The sequence below is a fragment of the Chenopodium album genome, chromosome 9, assembly GCF_948465745.1.
Source record: "Chenopodium album chromosome 9, dcCheAlbu1.1, whole genome shotgun sequence".
In the NCBI taxonomy this organism is placed as follows: Eukaryota; Viridiplantae; Streptophyta; class Magnoliopsida; order Caryophyllales; family Amaranthaceae; genus Chenopodium; species Chenopodium album.
In genome coordinates this window covers 67,140,589-67,150,073 of record NC_137842.1, presented here as the reverse complement: position 1 = coordinate 67,150,073, position 9,485 = coordinate 67,140,589, and the positions used below count along the sequence as shown (strand labels likewise).

Below are 9,485 nucleotides of genomic sequence, written 5' to 3'. Positions count from 1 at the left end.
TAGTGCACAAGATGATATGATGGAGCGAGCTGAGAGTACTATACGTATACCTGGCCTTTCTCAAGTATATATTAAGCGAGACTTGTCCTAATGGATATAGATATGTAACTCACAATCATGAGGATGTAATATCAAGTCCTACTCGAGGCTCTGTTGGTGTGGGGCCGGGATTCTAGATATTTTCCTTATACCCTTAACTCCATCACAAATCCGTACATGACAGGTTAATCTGTATGAGCCTGTGAGGTTCTAATTTGGTATAAATTATATTATTAAAATGCATGAATTTATGTCATTTGATAAGGTTCTTGCTTTTTTCATTATTCCTTCCTAGTCTTATTTTGTGTGCATGGTTGTCCATTTGTGGATTCAATTGGCCATCGGTGTGATCAATTTCACTCAATTTATGTGTGAGATTATTCGCAACAAAGGAGGCTTGGAATAAAATAGTCACCCCTAAATAGTATGATAGGTCACTCTAGACGAACCAAGAAAAAAAGGGTATCACAAGTTTTAATTTTTATGGTTAGAGTTTTGATGGATGAAAATGAGCATCTCATGGATCTTTGTGATAGAGTATAAAACATATTCCTGGGGCTCAACTATTGGTTGAGGCTCAGGAATATGTTTTATACTCTATCACTTTGAATGGTCATTTTCTTCAAAAATATTCATATTCATGATTGCATTCATAACGTTACTCCAATCCCTAAGTCTGCCCTAGCTTAAATGATTTTTAAGATTTTTTTTTTAAATTTTATTATTAAAAGATTATAACATGTAATGATTAAGAATATATATCTAACATATGCTATTATGTAATCAATTACTTGTAACATGCATGTTAACAATGCAATTGTCACATAACCTCCATCTATTATAAATTAGTTGGTATTTCAAAGGAACGAAATAAAAGATGTACATTAATTCCATAAAAAAAGTTCACACTTGTACTAGATATTTTCTAGGTTAAATTTAAATCGACATAAAATATTTTTATGAGCGACATTTATGACTAAAACAATGCCTTAGGAGAGAATATATGGTTCACATTATAAATCCGCCTTTGAACTTATATTCGCATACAACTTTGTCTTGGAGAAAAACCAAAGTAACCAAACCCACATATTACGACATATACTGATATAACTATATGATGCTGTTCTTTTGACGCAATAAGGGTAGGAATTTACTTTTGTTCAACTTATATCACAGGCCGTAAATGTTAGTTGGGACATTGATGCTAATTTCTCTTTATCTACCTCACTTTCTTTTTTATGCTCATCTAGAATAGTGCATCTAGGCGCATAGCACCTATATGTTTAGCATGCATATAGGAGGGCAGTATGGGGTTTTTATTATATTTTTTCATTTAATATTTTTCTACAGTGGTACATTTTTGTGTATTATAATGTACCATTAAGGTATAAATTGTATTAATAGTACTTTTTCTGTACTATTATACATGTGGTGGTACTTTTTGTTATCTTATGTCGTTGATTATTTTCTCCTAAAATACCTACCACCTATCACTTATTAGGCTTCTAATCATCATTAGGGAGATATCATCCTACTTTTGTTGAAGCATGCATAACATTCATTACAACCCTTTACTTCAAAGTTAGTACATTTAAATTGTTAATTAGTAAATAGTTGGGAAAAAAATTATTTAGCTCATAGATGTATAATAAGCTTCTACTCCTATCCACTTAATTCATAACATGGGAAAACACTTAAACACGTACAAGTTATATTATAATAGCTTGATATTACACAAGAGATAACACAAGCCATGCATACATTAATTATATTGCACATTTTTTTTTGTTACATATATGTAGATTCTGCGAGATTTGTTACAACAGCAGCAAACTCTATATACTTTATTTATTTGAACACAAGCAAATCGAAATCTATATATAATATAGATTTACGTAGTATTAACTTTAAATGTTTTGATATAAAATTACTACTTAAATTAGTTTATGATTTACGTAGTATATGTTAACTTAATAATATATAGTATTCATGAATTATATTTCTAGTTATCATACATGGACATGCATATTTACGTTGTCTTTGTTTTAATCACGCACGAGTATGATATGATATTTTATATGACAGAAACTTATATAATTGTCATGTATTCCAACTTCCAAGCAAGGCCGCCAATCCTAGTAGAAATATTTAATTGTATTTTACAATCATGAAATAGCTTAGTATGCACATACGTAGTAAAATAATTGTTAAAAATCAATGACATTTAAACAAATTAAGGACTTTCCTTGAATGTATATCTAAATCTATAGTTACACTATGGATTGGTACCCACTGTCTTAAAAGTGAAATACACCATTACTACACTACAAGAAAACAATTCAAAGAGGGCGACTATATTTTGGCAAAGAGGGCAATTTGAATTTTGCCTTCTTATAAACTACCAAGCAGGGCATACGTAACTCGCCCTATTTTATTGTTATCAAAGAGGGCGAAAAACAAGTCGTTGTCTTATATTTGTCTTTTTTGCTCTTTTCTCGCATAAATAACATAGACTGAGTGCTCAGTAAAACACTACGGAGTAAGACAAACCCAAAAATATAAAATTGTAAAATCTTTCTCTCTCCTCACAATGTGTGGATTCATACTTCGTATTCTCCATTGAAGCGGATTTTGAGCTTTCTTCTCCATTAAAGCGATTTTCGAGCTTTCTTCTTCATTGAAGCAGCTTCTGATCTTTCTCTCCTCCAATTGAAGTAGCTCCTCCATCAAATCAGTTTATCAGGTATTATTTCTTATATTATTGAATATATCAATTTCAAAGTCTCGGGTTTATCACTAGTTAATTTGTTCGAATTTCAGCTTCACAAGCGATGGAGTGAAAATAATATTGTAGTTGTGCATTATGTTAGCTTAATTATGTTTGTTGTCCAAGTAGCATGTTTATGAAAGTAGTTTTTTTATTTTTTTTTATTTTTTTTTATTTTTTTATTTTTATATATATATATATATATATATATATATATATATATATATATATATATTTCTTGTAAAGACATTCTTTTGTAATATACTTTTTGCTAATAAATAATGTTGATTACATAATTATATAATTGTATTACTTTTTCTTTTTAATATTATTATAGAGAACTAATTTTTTAAAAAATAAATAATAATAAAAAAAAAATCAACAAACAGGGCGATTTTTTGCTTTGCCCTTCTTGATAATGGACAAAGAGGACGACTAAGTTGCCCTGTTTGAGTTGATTTCATAGGGCGAACAAACAAGTTGCCTTGCTTGAATCAGTCAAAGAGGGCAAAAATTTTCGCCCTCTTAGATCTCATTCAAAGAGGGCGAAATTTTTTGCCCTCTTTGATCTCATACAAAGAGGACGAAACATCTAAATTGCCCTCTGAAGCTAATACAACGATGCTAAGAGGGCGATTTAAAAGTCGCCCTCTTTGCCTAAGAAGGCGAAATTTGGCTCTAAGAGGGCGATTAGAGTTGCCTTCTTTGATCTTATTTCTTGTAGTGCTAGTGGAGTGTATATATATATAGGTAGTCCGGTGAGTGCAAACACCCCCTAAGCTAGCTTTACGTGTGGTTTGTTGAATATTTAAATGTGCCATAAAATTAAGACCTAACGAACATGACATGCATTTTATACTCTCTATTTATAGCAAATCTTTTGTAATCGGATAGATGATGCATGGTGGATTTTGCACAAAGATATATAATTAATTGTTCAAGGGAAATGTTGTACCAAAACTAGGTTTAATTTAGCAATTCATCAACAAACCATAGCTTAGAGTCATTACATAATTTAATAATATAAGCTTCAACTCCACTCATTACATAATAATACACAAGCTTTATATATATAGCTTGACAAGGAAATTAAACAACAAAAGCATTCATACATTCGAAGCTATATTGCACACATACAAATATAATTTAAGTACACAATTAGTCACTAATAGTGTACTCTAATCTTAGCACGCACATCTTATTTGATAGATGGAACAACACCAAACCGAAATCTATAAATATAATTAGGTGGCCTTAAATCATGTGATAATTGATTAGCACCAATGTAATGTTAATGTTGGTAGCATTAACATGGCCACCCCCAGATGGACGATCTTCTAGGCCACCATAGAGTATATCCGCCTGGATTATTATTCCTGTTTGTAACTCTGGCGGGTTTCTTCTTCTTAGTAGTCTTAGTACCGTTACCAACATTCACATTTCCATTCTTCTGTGTCCCCGATTCGTTCGAGTTGTTACCCGAGTTGAATGCGCTTCCAGCAGGAATAACACTCCCGGATTTCTTCTTAGTATTGTTACCAACATTCACATTTCCATTCGTCTGTGTCCCTGATCCATTTGAGTTGCCACCCGAGTTGAATGTGCTTCCTTGAGGTTTTTTCCTTTGTTGTTGCATGGTTTCTATATTTGAGGAGGCTTAATAATTAGCTTGTTTATACTATTTTTTTTTTTTGTTTATAATAATGTATGGTTTTGTGTAAGATTTGCTTGATGAATTTACCAATTTATAGAGGGGTAAAGGAAGCACTTACTAGTGACTAGCCGATTCTAATTTCTAAGTAAATGTACTATAATTTTGATTAATAGAATATAAGAATCTAACCAATGTGACTTACGTTCATCAAATATATTCCTATTTTTGTTTTCTGGGAACAAGCCCCTCGTGAGCACAAAGAAAAAAAACATGAAATATATTCCTATTTATCCTAGCTAGGCCAGGAGGCCCGGGACGATATCCTACTTTTAGAACTGTCAATTCGGATAAACAGTTAGGGTTTGGGTTTACTGGTTCGGTTTATTAATTTCGGATTATAACGGGTTGAAATGAGTAGCGGGTCAGTTTGGGTCAGTTTTGAAATTAAAATCATTGTTCAGTTTGGTTTGGTTTATTCATTGCGGTTTCTATTCAGGCGCGAGGGTCCTAATCGGGAAGGATTGTAGTTGGTTTGGGTCATAATCAGTTTGGGCTGAACCGAGTCGGTTCGAAAACGGTTTAGCCAGTTTAAAGTGGGTTTCAGTTCAAAACAGTTTGGGATCTAATCGGATCGGGTTGTATGTAATCGGTTCGGGTTATAATCAGTTTGGGTTAAACCAGGTTGGTTTGAAAATGGGTTTCGGTTCAAAACAGATCGGGTGAAATCGGGGGTCCGGTCATAATCGATTTGGATTAAACTTGGTCGATTTGAAAACGGGTTTACCCAATTTGAAGTGGGTTTCAGTCCAAATCATATTGGGTTAAAATCGAGTTGCTCGGATCATTATTATCGAGTCGAGTTAGTCAGATAATGGGTGGGAACGGGTCATGCTATAATCAAATTAAGTCATAAATAAGTGTTGGGTTTATCGAGTAGTGGGTTGAAACAGATCAAATCATAAACGTATTTGGTCACGGGTTGTAAACGACTCAGTCATAACGGGTTACGGGTCGTAAACGGTTCGATCTCAATGGGTTACGGGTCATAAGCAGTTTAGTCTCAACGGGTTACGAGTTGGAAATGGTTCGGTCGTCATTACGGGTTACGTGTTATAAATGGTTCGGTCACAACGAGTTACGGGTTAGACCGGTTCAGGTTTATCGGATTTTTACCGGGTTTTAACAATTTTCTATTTAGAATGGGTCGGGTTACTATCGAATTCAGACGTAATTGGTTCGGGTTATTTTCAGTTTCGGGTTGATAACTGGTCGGGTCGTCATTAACGGTTCGCACAAATTCGGTTCAATTCAGTTTCGGGTTAGAAAAAATTGGGTTGAGTCGATTTTCGGTTTTCGAAAACGGGTTTTTAACGTTTCAGTTCCTTTTTAATCGGTTCGAAACAACGGGTTTTACGGTTCAGGTTAGAAACTGACAGCTCTACCTACTTTAGATTATTCTTATGCAATACACATCAAGGCATCAAGCAAGGTCTGCTTGGTGGAGTTGGTGGGAAACTCATCTTGTGAATTTGATTTTACAAGTTCGAACCTCACTAACTACAAATTTTAATGCTTGTGAGTAGTGGGATCCCCTAACCTTCTCCCTCTATTATCAAGCACTAGCTGGCTAAACCTTTGAAAGATGTCGGTTCAGTAGGATAATTTATCTTATTTTAAAAAAAAATATCAAGCAAGGCCTGACCTAGCTAGTAGAAGGATTTGTATTTCTCAACTCACAAGCAATCATGATACAAGGCAAAACTCTTTTGGGGTGGGGTCTTTTTCCCTTACCCATAGCTCGACTCCTTCACTAACCTTGACAAGTTAACATATACAGACATACAGTACTAGGTGCTAACTCGATAGGGTATTTTTCTTACTACCTTTAACAAATAATATATTCCGATGCATGAAATATATATGTCATTTGACAGCAAGGGCTCTTTTTTCATTATTCCTCCTTAATTAGTCTTATATGATCTTTGTGCGCGTGGTTGTCCATTCACTACAAAAAACTGTCCATATAGAAACGGAATTCTAGTGATGGAATTTTATCCGTTTCTAAATTAGAGACGGAATCAAAAAATCCGTCTCTAAATTAATTTAGAGACGGAATTTAAAAATCCGTTTCTAATTTAGAAACGGAATTAAAAATTCCGTCGCTAAATTAGCAACGGAATTGAAAATCCATCTCTAAATTAGAAACGGATTTTTTTTCCGTTGCTAAATTAGCAACGGATTTTTTTCCGTTGATGAATCTAGCAACGGATTTTTTTCCGTTGCTAAATTTAGAGACGGAATTTTTTTTCCGTTGCTAAGTTAGCAACGAATTTTTTTTTTCCGTTGCTAATATGAGCAACGGATTTTTTATTCCGTCTCTAGATAATTTTTGAAACTAATTATTTAAAATATTACATTAGAGACAAATTATGTAAGTTAAATTCATCTCTAAACTAGAAACGGATTTTCAATCCGTCTCTAAACTGGAAACTGATTTTTAAATCCGTCTCTAAATTAGAGACAGATTTGAAAATCCGTTTCTAAATTAGAGAGGAATTTTAAATTCCGTTTCTAAACTAGAGATGGATTTTAAATTCCGTCTCTAATATTTCTTTCATTTATTATCAATTATGTGCGTAAAAGTAAACAAATAATATTTGGTAAAGTTGGTAAGAGTATCAATATTTGACATTGAGGTCACGGGTTCGACTCCTACTAACAGTAATATTGCGATTTGAGATTCAAGGAGCGTTACATGGAAAGCCGAGTCGGGTTGACCCGAGTGAGGTCGACCCAAATAGCAGCTTTTTTTTCGATTCAAAATTTTATTTTTTTTTTCGTCTCTAAATTCATTTAGCGACAAGGCTTTTACCAACGGAGTGATTCCGTTGATAAATCCGTAGCTAGCTATGTCCAGCGACGGATTTTTAGCAATTAGCAACGGATTTCACCTGTTGCTAAAAGGCGAAATTTTTGTAGTGAATTGTGTATCACTCATTTATGGGTGAAATAAACTCATAGGAATGGGGCCTCTGAATCAAACAGTCAACCTTCAATGATACGATTAGTCACTCACTCACATTTGAAAATGAGCACCTCATCATTGAATGGTCACCTTCTTAAAAAATATGCATATTATTAAGGTTACAAAATTCGTTTAATTATAAGATTACAAGTAATGATCTAGAACACAATCAAGTATCAATATATGTTGGTATGTAATTAATTAATTAATCATACCGTGCTAACTATGCAACTCTCACATAACCTGAATTCGGGGATCAATTATAGGAGGTTGGGTTCAGTCCCTTCCCTACTGTTGTTGTGGGGAATCGAACACGGATCCTCCCTTTCAGATGCAGTTCCAATCCACTACTGCACCAACAATCAATTGGTATTGTGTTACCTTACTCATACTAGTCATACAGACATACAGTGGCTACACACTTGATATTTTTAAGATTTTGAGGAAACATGGAATATTTTTTGAAAAACTTTTATGCCTGAAACAATGCCTTAGAATATATGTGGTTATAAGCCTTCTTAACCACTTTTAACCTTATCTTACTTTGAATATAATTATTGGAGAAATACCAAACATATATTTGTATGATGTTGATCTTTTGATGCAAAAATAGGAATTTGCTTTTGTTCAACCTATTTTACAGGCTGCCGTAAACGTTAGTCGAGCATTGTCGCATATGTGCTATTCTCCACAATAGGAACAACCTGCTAACGCCACGTGTCACCCTTAATTATTATTTAGTGCAACAAGTGCGCAGTGGCGGAGCCAGAATTTGTAATCCGAGAGGACAAATTTTAAATGTTTAATAAATCGACAAAATTTTTTGGTAACATAATTGCTTAATATGTAATTAAAATCGCATATGAAATATGACGAATATTCTTATATGACAAAAGAGGAGTGGTTAAAAGATTCATTGCATATATATTAAGAAAATTATCAACCAAAAAAATAATTTTTTGTTGGTAAACCCCAATTTTAAGTTATGTAATAAATATGATTAATCAAATAACAAGCATTTAAATAAATTGATAATAGATATAAAGAGATTTGGGTTACATTCGAAAAAAATAAACACAACTTTGTTTGACTATTGAAATTATTACAATGTAATCTATAAAGTAAAATTAGTTCCAAACAATTACAAAAAATAATAAAATAGAATTTAAGCGCACATAATTAAAGAGATGAAAAAATTACGGAAATATGTATTCATCAAAAGATCATATATAGTCGAATAACACATTAGTAATCATTATCAACAAGGCAGTACGCCGGTACTTGATTAAATAGCTAAATGAGAGTAGTTAGAGGTTTGAAGATTTATAATACTGTACTTTAAATATACGAAGTATATATTATACACTATATAACGAAATCCAAATACAAGTAAATAAAAGGGAAAAATCCAAAATCAAGAAAAAAAAGTTAAATGGGAGCACTTTGTATAAACTATAAAATGAAATAAAAAATTCTCAAAAGAGGAAAAAGGAATTTAAATTAAATAAAAATATGTATTTGTGAAGACTCGATCCTAAAAATGAAGGAATAAACAAGCCCTATTCTAAGCCCTACAGCCACCAAACCATATTCAGCCTTTATGGTACTAGTTGCACATATAATATATATATATATATATATATATATATATATATATATATATATATATATATTGTTATTTACTGAAGCTGTTTATGCTTACAAAAATAATTTTTTTAATTTTTTTTAAAAAATGGGGGGACAGCTGTCCCCCCATGTTCCTATAGTGGCTCCGCCACTGCAAGTGCGACATGTATCATCCTATGTGTATCATTTTTTTTCTCACTACATTGAATTCTGTATGTAGTATGTAATGTGTAGTTAATTAATATTACTCTATAACTTTACAACTTTATTCTCTATAATAATATTTAATTTTCATAAAAAACTTTTCATATGTATAAAACCTCCATTTTTAAATTTGACATGCATATATTTTAAGTATATATATTAATAAAAGA

At 32.5% G+C, this 9,485-nt stretch overlaps 1 long non-coding RNA gene across 1 annotated transcript; it reads left to right on the top strand.

The window, feature by feature from the left end:
• Positions 1-2,518: 2,518 nt before the first annotated feature.
• On the top strand, positions 2,519-2,978 carry LOC145560275 (uncharacterized). Its single transcript, XR_014093118.1, has 2 exons — positions 2,519-2,782; positions 2,860-2,978. It is a non-coding gene; the product is annotated as an uncharacterized LOC145560275 (long non-coding RNA).
• The last annotated feature ends 6,507 nt before the right edge of the window (positions 2,979-9,485 follow it).